This window comes from Mobula hypostoma, chromosome 1, assembly GCF_963921235.1.
Source record: "Mobula hypostoma chromosome 1, sMobHyp1.1, whole genome shotgun sequence".
Taxonomy (NCBI): Eukaryota; Metazoa; Chordata; class Chondrichthyes; order Myliobatiformes; family Myliobatidae; genus Mobula; species Mobula hypostoma.
Genome location: NC_086097.1, coordinates 228,050,060 through 228,066,700, shown reverse-complemented (window position 1 = coordinate 228,066,700; position 16,641 = coordinate 228,050,060). Strand labels below are relative to the sequence as shown.

General features: G+C 40.4%; 1 protein-coding gene across 2 annotated transcripts in view; it reads right to left on the bottom strand.

Moving 5' to 3' along the window:
• The window catches only part of pkia (cAMP-dependent protein kinase inhibitor alpha), a 140,094-nt gene extending 124,273 nt beyond the window's left edge, over positions 1–15,821 (bottom strand). The window contains exons 1-2 of one of the 2 annotated variants that reach the window (XM_063065447.1): positions 15,381–15,759; positions 15,174–15,238 (exon numbers count right to left, since the gene is read on the bottom strand). The gene's annotated coding sequence lies outside the window, so the exon portion shown is untranslated. Of the gene's footprint in view, positions 1–15,173; positions 15,239–15,380 lie in introns of both variants that reach the window. The other variant, XM_063065454.1, reaches the window with a different exon arrangement.
• Positions 15,822–16,641: the final 820 nt, after the last annotated feature.

Genomic DNA, 16,641 nt, shown 5'->3' with positions numbered 1-16,641 from the left:
TATTTTGTGCTAATCTACTTTCATACTCTATCTTCCCTTTCTTTATTTCTTGTTTAGTTGTTCTTTGTTGCTTTTTAAAGTTTTCCCAATCCTCCAGTCTCCCACTACTCTTTGTGACTTTGTACACCTGATCTTTTACTTTGAAACTATCTTTTATTTCCTTAATTATCCAAGGCTGGCTCTCCCCACACTTACTGTCCTTACTTTTGACTGGAATATACTTTTGTTGAGCACTGTGAAAAATCTCTTTGAAAGTATTCCACTGTTCCTCAACTGTCCTACCAAATAGCCTGTGCTCCCAATCCACATTAGCCAACTCCTCCCTCATCCTGTTGTAGTCTCCCTTGTTCAAGCATAGTACACTAGTTTTAGATCTAACTATTTCATCCTCCATCTGTATGTGAAATTCAGTCATACTATGATCACTCTTTCCAAGAGCATCCTTGACTATATGATCATTAATCTTACCTGTCTCATTGCACAGGACTAGATCTAAGATAGCATTTTCCCTTGTAGGTTCACTAACATGCTGCTCAAGAAATCCATCATGGATGCATTCTATGAAGTCTTCCTCAAGACTTCCCTGACTAACCTGATTCACCCAAACTATGTGGAAGTTAAAATCCCCCATGACAACTGCCGTTCCATTCTTACAAGACTCAGTTATTTCTTGGTTAATCGCCTCTGCCATTGCAATATTTTTATTTGGTGGCCTTCAGACAACTCCACCAGTGATTTTTTTTTTCCTTATTCTTAATCTCTACCCAGATGGACTCAACATTCTGCTCCGTAGATCTTATATCGTCTCTCACAATTGCCCTGATCTCATCCTTAATTAAGAGTGCCACCCCACCTCTTTTGCCTTCCTGCCTATCTTTCCGTATTACCTGATACCCTTGGATATTTAATTCCCAGTCATCTCCACCTTGCAACCGGGTTTCTGTATTGGCCACTAAATCATATGCCTTGGTACTGATCTGTGCCACAAGTTCACTAACCTTGTTTCTAATACTAGGGGCATTTAGATAAAGTGCCGTTATACTCATTGTCCTTTTAGAATCTAGTGACCCATGTAATTTTTGCTTTTTACTTCCATGCACTCTATTCTTACTTTTTTCTTCACTAACTCCAGCTTTGGTCTCTGCATCACTTCCCTCTTTTTTTCTGTGTGGGTTCCCATCCCCCTGCCATATTAGTTTAAAACCTCCCCAACAGCACCTCAAACAATCTCCGGAGGACATTGATCTTCAAAGAACTCCAGTAAGTTTGCCAAACAGGACCTGCCTTTGCTGAATCCATGCTGTGTCTGCCTGATAGATCCATTTCTTTCTAGATATCTCGCTGTTTCTTCTTTAATGATAGCTTCAAACATTTTCCCAACCACAGATGTTAAACTAACTGGTCTTTAGTTACCTGCCTTTTGCCTACATCCCTTTTTGAACAGTGGTGTGACATTCGCTGTCTTCCAATCCGCCAGGACTTGCCCAAAGTCCAGAGGATTTTGGTAAATCATCTCCAAACCCTTTACCATTGCTTATGCCATTTTTTTCAGTACCACGGGATGCATTCCATCAGGATCAGGGGACTTACCTATCTTCAAGCCCACAAGTTTGCTCTACACGACCTTTTCAGTGATAGCTATTGTATCGAGGCCATCACCTCCCATCTCACCCATAACATCTCTCTTTGGCATGTTCGACATGTCCTCGACCATGGAGACCTACACAAAGGTCATTCAAAGCCTTTGCCATTTCTCCATCACCCAACATCAATTCCCCTCTCTTGTCCTCTAAGGCACCTACATTCACTTTAGCCACTGAATCAAAGTTCAAACTTCAAAGTAGATTCATTCCTTTACTGAACCTCTGCAGTCCTTCTAGTAATAGGACTCTTACCCATGCTGTTGTCGGAGGTTTTCAACACAGCTTCTACCTCCGTGTTATGTATTTATTTAGCAATACAGCGCAGCAGAGACTGGTCGCAACAGCAATCCCTGACAACCCCAATTTAACCCTAACCTAATCATGGGATAGTCCACAGTGACTAATTAACCTACCTGGTATGTCCTTGGACAGTGGGATGAATCTGGACCCCACACATCCCACCAGGAGGAGATACAAAGACTCCTGACAGAGGATCGTACTCTGACACCCTGAGCTGTAATAGCATCACGCTATCTGCTACACTTCTGTGCTGCCCAAGGATGTTATGGTCAAGAACAGTATCTATCCTGCTGTTATCAGTCTCTTGATCTTACAAATTACCTCGTTATGACCTTGCACTTTGTTTATCTGCACTCTCGCTGTAACTTTTGCACTTCATTCTGCATGAAATTGCTCTATTCGTAACATGTACATTGAAACATACAGTGGAATGTGACAACCAACATAGTCCATGATGTGCCACATAGCATATCCATAACTTGTACATCTTCGTAATGTGGGGGGAGACTCATGCAGTCACAGGGAGAATATACAAAACTCCTCAGTGAGAATCGACCCCCGATCTTACAGCTGGGCTGTAAAGCATTATGGTAAATGCTATGCTACACAACGTTGTTGCTTTATCTTGTTCCGCCTGCATGCACTGTGCAATGATTTCATCTGTAGGAACAGCATACAAGACAAGCTTGATACATGCAACAGTAGTAAACCAATTGCAACATCAACCATGAAGGACAGGCAGAATATTTCTCAAATTAGGGTAGTGCATGACTTGAAGGAGGACCCACAGATGATGGTGTCCCCTTATCTATATGATCACAGTGCAGTAGTATGATAGTATTTATCATGACTACAGGAATGTATATGAATTAATATGCTAGCATTGTTTAATATGGTATTTACACTGTTCTTCCCCCCCACCTCAATACACAAACAGGAAGCGTTATTTTCTGATCTTCTGATATGATGGCATTATCCGTAAGGCCTTCATGTCATAAGGATTCCTGGCCAGGTTGGAGCCAGCTTCACTGAAGAAGTCAACATGATCCAATAAAAGCAGGTGTTGTCTTCGCTGATTATAGGCATCCGTTAGTCTCGTGGGACCATGGATTTGCGCCTTGGAAGGTTTCCAAGGTGCAGGCCTGGGCAAGGTTGTATGGAAGACCGGCAGTTGCCCATGCTGCACGTCTCCCCTCTCCACGCCACCGATGTTGTCCAAGGGAAGGGCACTAGGGCTGATACAGCTTGGCACCGGTGTCGTCGCAGAGCAATGTGTGGTTAAGTGCCTTGCTCAAATCAGCTGAGGCTTGAACTAGCTACCATCAGATCACTAGACTGACGCCTTAACCACTTGGCCACGTGTCTTTGCTGATACGCATGTAGAAAGCTCACTGCTGCCGGAAATCTTTGGGCTTTTGAGTTCTCTGCACAGTAGTGTAGTGGTTAGCACAATGCCTTACAGTATAGGCAACCAGGGTACAAGAGTTTGCACCTTCTCCCCGTGATTGTGTGGGTTTTATAGCATGCTCCGGTTTCCTCCCACAGTCCAAAGACATACCAGTTGGTAGGTTAATGGATCATTGTAAATTGTTCCCATAACTAGGCTGGGATTAAATCGGGGGATTGCCGGGCAGCATTGCTCAAGGGACTGACAGGACCTACTCCGCACTGTATCTCAATAAATATATCAATGCAGAGTCACAAACTTGCCCCAGCAAGGATAGCCATTAGACTATCAAATCTGTACCAGTTCCAGGTACCCCCAGAACAATTCGGCTTCACTCACATCCTTTCCTTTTTCCCTTAAACAGTATGAATTATTTTCTTTTGGATGCTTATTTTTAATGCTATGTATAAATCTGCCTCTACTACTATCCCTGGCTGTGCATTTCAGACCCAGCTCCATACTGCAGTATAAAGCTTTTCCTCATGCCAATTTACATTCTTATGCCAATCATCTTCATTCAATATTCCATTTTCTAGACTTTAATTAACACTATTTAATTTATAAATACTTCAGGCTCTCATTACATTCCCATGCAATTGCTTCTCTAGCTGCTGAAGGTTCCTATTGATAGCTATTATTTCCAATCAATTGAGTCTGCAAGTTGCTCACTATACTTTTTCCTGAATCACTGCCACTTGTAACTCTGGTACTTTGGAAACAAAGATCATTCTGGGTTCTTGACATCTAACTCACAATATGTACAACATTCTCACTGCTTTATTGTTCTTTAATATCATTGTCTCATAACAGTTTGCTTTGTGGAACTGTGGTATTCCTTACAACATCTCCTGCAGGAAATTTTCGTCTTCCTTATCATATAGGTAGCCTCTGCTAACCAGACCATTGACAGAAGAGGGAAGGACGCTAATTGTATTCATTCTACAAAAAGAACCCTACAGTATATTGACCTGGCACTAAACAATGATGTCTTCACCTTAAGAGTCAAAAACTGCTGCTTATTGATGGATGAATATCTAATACCTATTTCTGTTATGATACAGTTTACAAGTTATTTAATATTAATTTAACATTTCCACTAAATATGGATACAGGAATACCAAAACTATAATGCACTAAAAGTACTTGGCAATTACTACAGAATGAATTACTTAAAATTTGTTTAATACGTATACATAAAAACCACAAGCAATTTTACATGATTCTAATATAGTAAAATTATAATGGGAGTTTTTATTTTTGTAGAGTATTTCATTTTTTATGCTGTACAATTAATGGCTTTAGTTTGAAGTGCTTAAAGCAGCAGTAAATATAACAAACTTGGGTTAAAATCCTCTTTATTTCAAATAATCTTGTTTGTGAAGGAGGTCTAGGGTCTAGGGAAACAATAACAATTTTACACTTTTTAAGAAAGGAATAGATCAATAGTTTTAAATTCCTTTCTTTTTAAATCTTTTTATTGAGTAAGTATACAAAAAAGGTAAGCCATATAAACATTAATACAATGTTAAAGTACAATAAAATTCCAAAAGATAACAATACCAAAAAGAAAATACTACAAACAATGTAATTTAAGCATAAGAAACCAAGATAACATAATAGTATACTAGATTTTATATATATCAATGGAAAAAAAAAAGAAAAAAAAACCCCCCAAAAAAAAACCCACCGTGCAACTACCTAAAAGCAAAGCAAAGCAATGGGCTAACTTGAAACCAAACAGAGTTAAACTTAAAATCACGTCCTCAATCCCGACCTCCATTAAAACAGTGAAAAAAAAACAAGAAGGGTAAATATTACATTAAATGAAAATATCGAATAAAAGGTCCCCAAATCTGTTCAAATTTAAATGAAGAATCATAAAGGTTACTTCTAATTTTCTCCAGATTCAAACATAAAATCGTCTGAGAAAACCAAAAAAAGGTAGTTGGAGCATTAAGCTCTTTCCAATGTTGTAAAATACATCTTTTCGCCATTAAAGTAAGAAATGCAATCATTCTACGGGCTGAAGGGGAAAGATTACTAGAAATTTTAGGTAGTCCAAAGATAGCAGTAATAGGGTGAGGAGAGATATCTATATTTAATACCTTAGAAATAATATTGAAAATATCTCTCCAAAAAGTTTCCAAAGTAGGGCAAGACCAAAACATATGAGTTAAAGAGGCTATCTGCCCCGAACATCTATCACAGAAAGGATTAATATGCGAGTAAAAACGCGCTAACTTATCTTTGGACATATGTGCTCTATGAACCACTTTAAATTGAATTAGGGAATGTTTAGCACAAATAGAGGAAGTATTAACTAATTGTAAAATCTGCCCCCAATCATCCACAGAAATGGTAAGCCCCAATTCCTGTTCCCAATCTACCCTAATCTTATCAAATGGAGCTTTCCTAAGTTTCATAATAATATTATAAATCATAGCCGATGCACCTTTCTGACATGGATTAAGGTTAATTATCGAATCTAAAATATATATAGGAGGAAGCATTGGAAAGGAAGAAAGTATAGTACTTAGGAAATTTCTAACTTGTAAATATCTAAAAAAATGTATTCTTGATAAGTTATATTTATTAGATAATTGTTCAAAAGACATAAGGGAACCATCTAAAAATAAATCCAAAATCCAAATACTTTTCATATCTTGGGATTAAAATTACTTGTAAACATAAAGATTTATTTAAGACTAACTTTTTACCATTAATAGACCATATTACTCAACTTTCATCTAAATGGTTTCCCTTATATTTAACTTTGATTGGTCGTATTAATGCAGTTAAGATGTTTTTTTTGCCAAAATTTTTATATGTGTTTCAGGCATTACCAATTTTCGTTCCTAAATCTTTTTTTGATAAAGTTGACTCTAAAATTTCTTCATTTATTTGGCAGAATAAGAATCCGAGACTGGGTAAAATACATTTACAGAAAGCTAAGAGAGATGGAGGTTTAGCATTACCTAACTTTAGATTTTATTATTGGGCTATTAATATTCGACATATGAAATTTTGGTTACTTGACCGGGACATACTATCTATTCCTAAATGGGTAGCATTGGAATTACAATCTGTTCAGGGTTATACACTTGGTTCTATTTTAGGTTCCTCTCTTCCTTTTGATTCGAAACGCCTTAAGCAGGTCTCTAACCCGATAGTTAAATATGCTTTGCGCATTTGGTTTCAATTCAGAAAATTTTTTGATCTTAATCAATTCGGGTTAGCGATTCCTATTTTAGGCAACATATTTTTTCCTCCCTCTTTTACGGATCGCGCTTTTCAAACTTGGAAGACTAAGGGTATTTTACGGTTAATAGTTTTAAATTCCTGAAGTAGGTAGTTGGCATACACAAAATATTTGCTGGATTTATTCAGTAAAAATGTATGCTCTTTACGTAACAATAAAGGAATATCCTGAAAGGGAAACACTAATCGTGTCAGGAATGTGATTTCTATTTATTTGAAGTATTAAGATGGCTGTGATGAGAAGCTAAATTTCCATTTTCACTAAAACCAAACAAATCTCAATTATGAAATACTGAATTACTCTTATTTTTCAAAGGAATTAACAACTAATCCTCTTTCTGTATAGTTCTTAATTCTGTTTGGATTCACGATTGTTATTCAATTGTTCATGAGAAGATCTCTGTCAGGGATTTCTTGCCAAGTATTGCCCCCAGAGATGCAATTGTTTTTTTTAATCTTTGAAGTGCTTGACACGTCTATTAAGAAAAGTATTTCCCCCCTGTAATGGTGCTGGGTTCTCTGGTTCTGTATACTACTTGAAGTATAAACATGCGATTAAAACAGAAAGAGCTGGAAATTCTCAACAGGCCAAACAATATCTACAGAGAGAAAAATAGTACAAACATTTCAGACGTGACCTTTCTTCAGAACTGGTAAATGGAGTACCTACAGCAGTTTTAATTCTGGAACAAGTGTGGTTAGAATCAAGATGGGTATTTTGCATGTTAATATGAAAAGCAAGTTCATTCGGGCTCTCAGAACATTCCCATCGGTTCAACTCACCCATTAATATTCTTGAAATGTGTGCTCCCTCATCCACCCATAAACCTTCTCAATTCCCTCTCACCCACGCACACTAGTAGTTACTCTCAGTGGCCATACTTAAAGTATGGAAAGAATCCAGAGGAGTCGGGAAAAACTCACATGTCTCTGGCTGAATGTGCAAGTTCTACACAGTCAGCAATCAAAGTCAGAATCAAACCCCCGTGTCTGGAGCTGTGCCATTGCAGCTCTATCTGCTGCAGTGCTGTGTGACCATTAGTCATTTTAACTTGCACGAAGCTAGTTCAGTGTTTGTAACTTATTATCATTTCATAGGCTAATAATTGCTGTGGAAACATACGGTACATACTTCATATTAGAACATAGAACATAGAATAGTACAGCACAGTACAGGCCCTTCGGCCCACAGTGTTGTGCCAACCCTCAAATCCTGACTCCCATATAAGCCCCCAACTTAAATTCCTCCATATACCTGTCTAGTAGACTCTTAAACTTCACTAGTGTACCTGCCTCCACCACTGACTCAGGCAGTGCATTCCACGCATCAACCACTCTCTGAGTAAAAAAACCTTCCTCTAATAACCCCCTTGAACTTCCCACCCCTTACCTTAAAGCCATGTCCTCTTATATTGAGCAGTGGTGCCCTGGGGAAGAGGCGCTGGCTATCCACTCTATCTATTCCTCTTATTATCTTTTACACCTCTATCATGTCTCCTCTCATCCTCCTTCTCTCCAAAGAGTAAAGCCCTAGCTCCCTTAATCTCTGATCATAATGCATACTTTCTAAACCAGGCAGCGTCCTGGTAAATCTCCTCTGTACCCTTTCCAATGCTTTCACATCCTTCCTATAGTGAGGTGACCAGAACTGGACACAGTACTCCAAGTGTGGCCTAACCAGAGTTTTATAGAGCTGCATTATTACATCACGACTTTTAAACTCTATCCCTCGACTTATGAAAGCTAACACCCCATACGCTTTCTTAACTACCCTATCCACCTGTGAGGCAACTTTCAGGGATCTGTGGACATGTACCCCGAGATCCCTCTGCTCCTCCACACTACCAAGTATTCTGCCATTTACTTTGTACTCTGCCTTGAATTTTGTCCTTCCAAAGTGTACCACCTCACACTTCTCCGGGTTGAACTCCATCTGCCACTTCTCAGCCCACTTCTGCATCCTATCAATGTCTCTCTGCAATCTGCGACAATATTCTACACTATCTACAACACCACCAACCTTTGTGTCGTCTGCAAACTTGCCAACCCACCCTTCTAACCCCACATCCAGGTCGTTAATAAAAATCACGAAAAGTAGAGGTCCCAGAACAGATCCTTGTGGGACACCACTAGTCACAATCCTCCAAGCTGAATGTACTCCCTCCACCACCACTCTCTGCCTTCTGCAGGCAAGCCAATTCTGAATCCACCTGGCCAAACTTCCCTGGATCCCATGCCTTCTAACTTTCTGAATAAGCCTACCATGTGGAACCTTGTCAAATGCCTTACTAAAATCCATATAGATCACATCCACTGTACTACCCTCATCTATATGCCTGGTCACCTCCTCAATTATTGTTAGAGGCTAATCTATTGTCTAATCTATTGTTAGAGGCAGGTTAGTTTTCTGTCACCAGACTACCCAAATGATTTTTAGACACCCTGAACATCGCTGTGTGCTCTTTCATTAATTTCAGGAATTCATTATTGCACACAGTTCCAACAATTACTCATTCAAATCACACTGAGTAATTATCAAAAGCATAAGTGCATTTGGTGTTTATGCGCATTACAACTTTAATTGTAGTGTCACAACTCCACTTCAACCAGGACATCAGAAAAACTTTATATATTAAATATTTGTGAAAGATGTAGATTGCACAGAATCATAAATTATTTATCGACAACATTTCTAAACTGGTATGGCAGTGCAATGATTAACTTACTGGATTGGGATCCAGAGCCCTGTCTACCACTCTGGAGTCAAGACATTGAATCCTACCAGAGTAACTTAGCAATTTAAATCAAATGAATTAAAGAATTTGGGAATAAAAAATTATACATTTGTTGGTGATGATGATATTACTGGACTATTGAAGGAATCTTTCCAGTGCACTGTTGTCTTTCAGGGCAGGAAGTCCACCATCTTCACCCCGGACTGAACTACAAATCATCCCAGGTCCACAGCCACTGCCCATCTGAACTAAAGAAGATAGCATTGGAAATATTCAACAGGACAGGCAGCATCGATTGAGAGAGAACAAAGCTAACATGCAGATCAATGTCCTGTTAGGAGAACTGAGTAGATGTTGGCCAAACAGGCAATACCTGCCCTTGCTGAATCGTCGCCTTCTGTGAAATTTTGTCAATATCCTGAAGAAGGTAGCAACATCAAAAAACATTATTTGAGAAAACATAACTGATTCTGCTCATCTCTGATCAGCTGTACATCACAGATATCTCCTGTCAAGCTAAAGAACATAAATGTTAGTGTTACTTTTAAAACTTTTTATCCTGTAAATATTCTGATCTATTCTTAACCAGTTACCCAACTATTATTGAACAAAGTCACACTTCATTAGTAGTCATGTACGTTTCACAGGCATTTCTTCCGGCTTTTAGCTTCAAGTTTGTTGTCTGCGGATTCACGTACTTCTTAATTTTGTATGAAAAGCTAATGTCTCTGAACGAAAATGCTGATTATCCATTTGCCACTATAGCTGCTAGTTGATCTGCTGAGTTCTTCCAGCAGTTTATTATGCTTCCAACATTTACAGTCTCTTGTATCTGTATTTTTTTCAAGCTATTAAGTTTATCTGCATTATTGTCTTTCAATAGAATAAAAAGGAACTATATTGTGTCTCCTTTTCAATCTTATTTTCAAGTAACTGCCACTTACATGGAAATAGGTTTCATCAGATCAGTGAGCAGTGCCTCTATGTGATTTAAAATGATCCCCTCTGACTTGATTCGTGATTGTGAAAACTAGACTAAAGCATCGATACGCCTGTTGGGAGATGCCTTTTAAGGTTACAGTTTCATCTCACTGCAGTTATTTATCAATTCATGCCCTTGCCAAGCCTCTAACTGATTCCTTCCCCAAAATTGCTCCAATCTAAAGTTGAGAAGGTAAAGATCAGCTTTATTTGTTACATGTACATTGAAACATCAAAACATACAGTAAAATGTGCTGGTTGCATCAAATCATCGTCGATTGTTTCCGGCAAACTGCAAGTGCTGCCACGCTTCTGGTACCAACTTAGCATACCCATAACTCACTAAAACCCTGACCCATACATCTTCGTAATGTGGGAGGAAAATGGAGTACCCGAAGGAAACATACACAGTCACAGGGAGAACATACAAATTCCTTAAAGACAACAGTGGGTTCAAAACCCAATTTTATTGCTTGCGCGCTGTAGGGTACTGCACTAACCGCTAAGTTACTGTGCTGCCCAGAACCTTAGGCTCATGTGCTGTCCCCAGTGACTGAACCCTGAGCTGCCCCACCTCTCATCACCATTACTACTACAAACCAGGAGACCCTCAGTCACATTCATCACCTCTCTGACTCCAACATGGCATCCTCTACCAGCTCTGCAATGCTGGAGCTAGCAGAGGAGAGGGCTTCATGTTTATCTTCGTCCACAAGGAAGTTCTGTTGTGGATGGGTGGAGAAGAGAAACCACACGTGAACAAAGTGATTTCCTTTCCCCGATTGATCAATGCGCACCAGCAGCTAAACAAATCTTTAGAGATGCAACATTATTCTTAGATCAATGCCAAATAAGGTAGACGCCCAAATTTACACACATTAATCTATATGCCATTACTATTGAGTCGCACCGGATTAAAATAACCTGTGTTAGGTTATAATTGGATATATTGCAACATCATGTGAAGCACTCTAGTGGGTGAGAAGAAGATGCTGTACAGGTTGATTGCAGCTTTGTATGGTGAAATTATTCTGGTGGAGGAGAGGACAGTTGTTTTGCCTTTCAAAGATGGGTGGTGAGTTGGGTGCAGCGGTAAGGATTTGTATGTCAGCAGGGTGGGGAAGTTGGGCTTGGAATTGTAGGATGTGGAAGCATTGGAAAGGGTACAGAGGAGATTTACCAGGATGCTGCCTGGTTTAGAAAGTATGCATTATAATCAGAGATTAAGGGAGCTAGGGCTTTACTCTTTGGAGAGAAGGAGGATGAGAGGAGACATGATAGAGGTGTACAAGATAATAAGAGGAATAGATAGAGTGGATAGCCAGCACCTCTTCCCCAGGGCACCACTGCTCAATACAAGAGGACATGGCTTTAAGGTAAGGGGTGGGAAGTTCAAGGGGGATATTAGAGGAAGGTTTTTTACTCAGAGAGTGGTTCATGCGTGGAATGCACTGCCTGAGTCAGTGGTGGAGGCAGATACACTAGTGAAGTTTAAGAGACTACTAGACAGGTATATGGAGGAATCTAAGGTGGGGGCTTATATGGGAGGCAGGGTTTGAGGGTCGGCACAACATTGTGGGCCAAAGGGCCTGTACTGTGCTGTACTATTCTATGTTCTATATTTAGGGTACTGGTGCAAATTTGAGATCTGTCTGATAGCAGGGTCTTGTTAGCGGCATCAAGGCTAATCTGTTGAGCATCGGGGATGGTCTGTGGGGATTAGATGCACTATCCTTGTTTTAACTGGCAATCTAGTGTCTTGGAGCAGCAGTGCTTCACAGCTTCAGGAAGCTAAGACCTTTTAATCCTGACCTCAACTGCTGTCTGACTGAAGCCTGCACATTTACCTCCATGAACCCAGGGGCTTCCTCCGAGTGCTTCAGTTTCCTCACACACCCCCAGGATCTGCTATTAGCTGAAATATATGGTATAGATTTTCACTTAAACTCAGAATCAAAAAAATACAGATGGCGAAAACCTGCGATACAAAGAACGCTTGTAACAGTGGTAAACCTTTCCACCTTTTAAGCTTTATCATGTATTGAGCTTCTTATAGCTCGGCTTCAGCAACAAATATGTTATATTTGAAATACTTCTCATGCTTCCTGTAAAATAATTGATACCAAGCATAACAGGAGTGGCAATATACTCAATTCGTATCAATGAAAAAGCTGGGATTCTGGAATAGACCTTTCTGCAAGTCAACAACTTTTCACTTTCACAGTGCCTTCCACTGCCAAACCAGCTGCAAGAGTCAATTTAACATCAAGTTCTTGAGCCCTAAATGTCCTTCAACCATCTTTTGGATGAGGTGTCAAATTGCAGCCTAGATTTATTTTTCTAATGGTTCAGACAAACATCATGATCACTTATCACTATTCAAAAGGGGATTTCCCGTCTTGTCCTGGCCAACATTCCTGCCTCAGTCTGATTCAGCAAAAACAGATCAACTGTTCAGGTATCAGGTTGCGAGCATTTCGCAGGAGGCACTTGCCTGTATGACAATCATGGCACTATTTTTGTTATTGAAAATTACCTTCTTGTACTTTGAAAAATGCAAGTAAATTACAGTAATGGCAGCTAATTATACTGATTAAATTCGCTCCTAAGAACGTGCAATATTCATCCATTTCTGCTGCTGCTGCACGAGTCGCCCTAGGCGCCCTGGAAGTGATTTCTTAAATTACAATATTTCCCCTTGGCTCCATGACTAAAAACTCAATGTCCAAAAAAAAATATTTTTCTTGGTTAAGACTCACCACTGTCAAATAAAGCTATCGAAACAGTTAAATTATAACAACCCAATTATGAAAGACGGGGTTGTATTTGCTCAAGATTAGTAAAGACTAAGGGATGATTTTATCTGAAGAATATGAAGAACTAAAGGAAAATAATGAACAAGAGGACATAAATATAGGATTGGTTTCAGGAAGCAGCATTCCATATAAGGTGTCACAGATATACGGAATTCACCGATCTTAAAGATGTGGATGCTGGGTCAAGTGGAGCTAGCAAGACTCGAGGTGGAGATTCACTGTTATGAAATCTTTAGGATCTAACCTAAACAAAACTGAGGCAGTGAGACAGAATTGAGCTACACGCAGAAGAATAGGGTTGATAGGGATAATAAATCTGCCATGACGGAATAGCAGAGCAGACCCAATGGGCTGAATAGCCTAATTCTGCTCCCATGGTCTTATGGCCTTATCCTCCTGAATGGCTGAGGAGGGCTGAGAGACTGAATGGTTTACATATGGGTTCATTCGCACTTTTTATTGCTCGACTCACATCCCATTTCTTTACACATGGTGAGGCTCATTTGCTAATCCAGCATCCTCACACATAGGAAACACTCTGCTTCTTTTGAGTTCATATTTTGTTACAAATCAAGGGCTTCCCTGTTTGAATAGGTGAGTGGCACCTATTAGGTAGAGGAGTGGAACCCAGTGTAGTCACCTGCAGCTGTAGCCCACCCATTGCAAGGTTCCACATGTGCATTCAGAGATGCTCTTCTGCACACTACTGCTATAACGTGTGGTCGTCCGAGTTACCGTCGCCTTCCTGTCAGGTTGGACCAGTCTGGCCATTCTCCTCCGACTTCTCTCATTAACAAGGCACTTTCATCCACAGAATGCCACTCACTGGATGTATTTTGTTTCTCGCACCATTCTCTGTTAACTCTAGGGAAGGGGTTCCCAACCTTTTTCATATTCCATTGACCAATACCATTAAGCAAAGGGTCTGTCGACCCCAGTTGGGAACCCCTACTGGAGACTGTTGAGAATGAAACTCCCAAGAGATCAACAGTTTCTGAAATACTAAATCCACCCCATCTGGCACCAACAACCACTCCACAATCTAAGTCACTTAGATCACATTCTTATGTTTGGTCTGAACAACAAGTGAATATCTTGACTATGTCTGCATGCTTTTATGCATTGAGTTACTGCCACATGATTAGCTGATTAGATATGTGCATTAATGAGCAGGTGTACAGGTGTACCTAATAAAGTGGCCACAGACTGCACATGACCCTCTGCTCTAGAAATAATACTCATTTCATTCGGAATGTCAGCCAAGATCTTTTACTATTCTGCCTCGTCATAATCTTGTAGAAACTGTTGAGAACTCAGCTGACCATGGAGTCACACTGACAGAAAATAGTTAGATAAACAGCAAACTGGCTAAACATTTGCGTAAGCTTAACCCTGCAGCACAGCAAACCAAACATTCTATCACAAGTTCTAGAAATCCATTAGATCACTAGTTATTTTCAGAACAATCCAATTTACGGTAGCAACTATTGTTGCAATAAAACATTTTTATTGATAGTTTATGCTGTGATTCCTGCTAACAATTTATTTTCACCATTTTTGCACACATTTTGAAATATTGAAAACCTCATATGAGGCAGGGCAAATCTTACCAATTGGACAATTAACGGTTGGAAGCGATGTTACATTTATTCGTGTTATACTAGCTCCCAGAAATAACACATGGTATAAATTGTAACTGAAAGTCTTACAGGGTTTTATGTCCAGCTTATTTGGCTAAACACCCAGCTTTGTGTAGTTGAAAAGGGAGAAAATATGGCAACATCAAAATGTAGGTTACCCATCGTGTGGTGCGTTCACATACGCACAGAGCTGACATTACAAAAAAAGTAAATGCATTCGACAGAGGCACTGAAAGCTTGTGACACACTAAGCTTCCCACGGCAAAGAAGCCTTTCTGTTCTAAATTCTAAAATGCGTTATCTCAAACCAGTTCCCCGACACTCTTTGTGCTATGAAACAATAGCCTGCTCACCAGATGTTCTGCTGCAAAACCACGCCTTTAAATTCGCCCCAAATTCCTATAGCACCAACGATGTCCTTTACAAAAAAACAGGAAATAATGACAAAATGTAATGCGAACGCACTGAATTCTTGCTTCGTTAAAATTGCCGCTTAAAAGTATCTGCATTCAATTCCCGAAAGACAAAAAAATGTTGTTTAAAATTATAAACTCACTCACCCCTCTTTGAAAAAGGTTAAATACGCATGTGGATTAAACCATTCCGGATATTTTGTTGACCTGAAAGTCAGCTGCTGTCGGGCTCTGCTATTGCATCTCTTCGCCGTGTTTGGTAATCCAGGGAAGCGGGGCTGTGGGCAGCTGCAAACTGGTTAGCTGCATGACATCAAGTGGGATTCAACCACTCTTCCAGACACTGGGGTTCTCCTCGGCTCTCACACAATGCAACTCATTATCATCCGAGAGCTGCTACAGCTCCTGCGGGTTAGGGGCAGAATTCTACTTTTCATTTGCTCTCCCTTGCTATTTTTCAGTACGCCGAATGCGTTTTTCTTTTATTACACTGGCTCGCTCGCTTTCCTCATCGTTCTCTTTTCCTAATGCGACCGGCCGCGTGGAATCTCTTGCACTTTGTTGGACGAATAAAGAATGGTTACCTCAGAAGGAAGAGATCGTGTGGTATAAAATGAACGAAACCGTTGCACGACGCGCGATTAAGAGAGGATATTTCACTTTAGTGAAGAGTTTAGCAAATTAGCACCTCTCCTATTTGATTGCCCCTCGCGAATGGACAGCCAGCGCAGTGTGTCCCTCTGGCCATTCCCCTCAATTATAAGTAGTACCGTTTTGGGTACTGTTGGGGTGGGTGGGGAAGCCTCACTGAGTCTGGCTCCGTGGCTCAAAAGGGAAGGGGGAAGGAGAGGAGTGCTGTAGTGATGGGGGATTTCATAGATGAGCAGGCAGGAGATTGTGTGGACGTGAAAGAAAAGAAACGCCCGGATGGTATGTTGCCTCCCAGGTGCCAGGGTCAGAGATGGCGCGGATCGGGTCCACAGCTTTCTCAAGGGGGAAGGGGTACATATCGGTACCAACGGCATTGGTAAAGGGACGAGGTCCTGAAGAGAGAATATGGGGAGTTGGGCACAAGGCTGAAAAGCTGGACCTCGAGGGTGGTAATTTCTGGATTGCTGCCTGTGCTGCGCGTCAGTGAGGGTAAAAATAGATGAGGCGGTAGATTAATGCGTTTCTGAGCAATTGGTGCAGGGGGCAGTGTTTCAGATTTTTGGATCATTGGGATCTCTTGGGAAAGTATGACCTTTACAGAAACGACAGGTTACATCCAGCAGCGGGAGCAATATTCTTACGGGCAGGTTTGCTAGGGCTTTTCGGGAGGTTTTAAACTGATTTGGCAGAATGATGGGAACCGGGGGCTGAGGTACTGGGAAGTTGGTATACCAGTGGAGGCAGTGTGTAGTGAGAC